Source organism: Canis lupus, chromosome 23 (assembly GCF_003254725.2).
Source record: "Canis lupus dingo isolate Sandy chromosome 23, ASM325472v2, whole genome shotgun sequence".
Lineage (NCBI taxonomy): Eukaryota > Metazoa > Chordata > Mammalia > Carnivora > Canidae > Canis > Canis lupus.
Window position 1 is genome coordinate 16,661,886 of NC_064265.1, and position 972 is coordinate 16,662,857.

The following is a 972-nucleotide window of genomic DNA, read 5'->3' on the forward strand; positions in this document are numbered from 1 at the left end:
TCTGACACTAACTGGATTTAAGGCAGACCTCAAGGGTTAAGGGCTCAGTCCCACGAGACTGCCTCCTACTTTCAGACACTCATCAGACACTGCTTCCTACTTTCTAGACACCAAGTGCTAGATCCTCAGATTACCCACAACTTCTGTTCAACTTGGCCACAAATCAGAGGTTCCTGTGAACCAGCCCTTGGATTTGGTTATTTGTGAGAACAGTTCACAAAACTCAGGAAAGCACATTTACCATTTATTCTATAATATAAGGTATGATAAAGATGAAAAGCCACATGAAGGGATACATGGTGTGAGGCCTCAAAGGGTCCCAAGCACATGAGCTTCTGTCCTCACGCAATTGGAGTACGCTGTGTTACCAGTGTGTAGATGTGTTTACCAACCAGGAAGCTCTCCAAACCCCATACTTTGGCATTTTTATGGGGGTTTCACTATGTAGACATGATGGATCATTAACCCCTTTTTCAGCCCTTTCCCCTCTTTGGAGAGTGGAGGCAGAGCTGAAAGTTCCAAGCTTCTAATTATGGCTTGGTCATTCTGGTGACCAGCCCCCATCCTAGAGCCCACCAAGAGTCACCTCATTGGAACAAAAAGCATAATTATTGACCAGGAAATTACAAGGGATTTGGGAGCTCTGTGTCAGGAACTGGGGTCAAGGGCCAAATATTAGAATAAAAGATGCTATTAGTTGTCTCTGGCTTAGGAAATTGTAAGGGTTTTAGGAGCTCTGTGCCAGGAACCAGAGTCAGAGACCAACATATCTGTATCTTTATATCTATATCTATATTTCTATATTGACTTTCTATTATTTCATGGGCTCTCAGCCTCGAAGTCAGGAAATGATTGGGAATGGTGAGGACTATTGGCACCCTGGGGTACTCACTGGCCATTTTCAGCTGATCCTTGTCATACAAGGAATGTGTGATTTTCCTATTAAATTTTGGCTGAAATTTTGTAAAAACA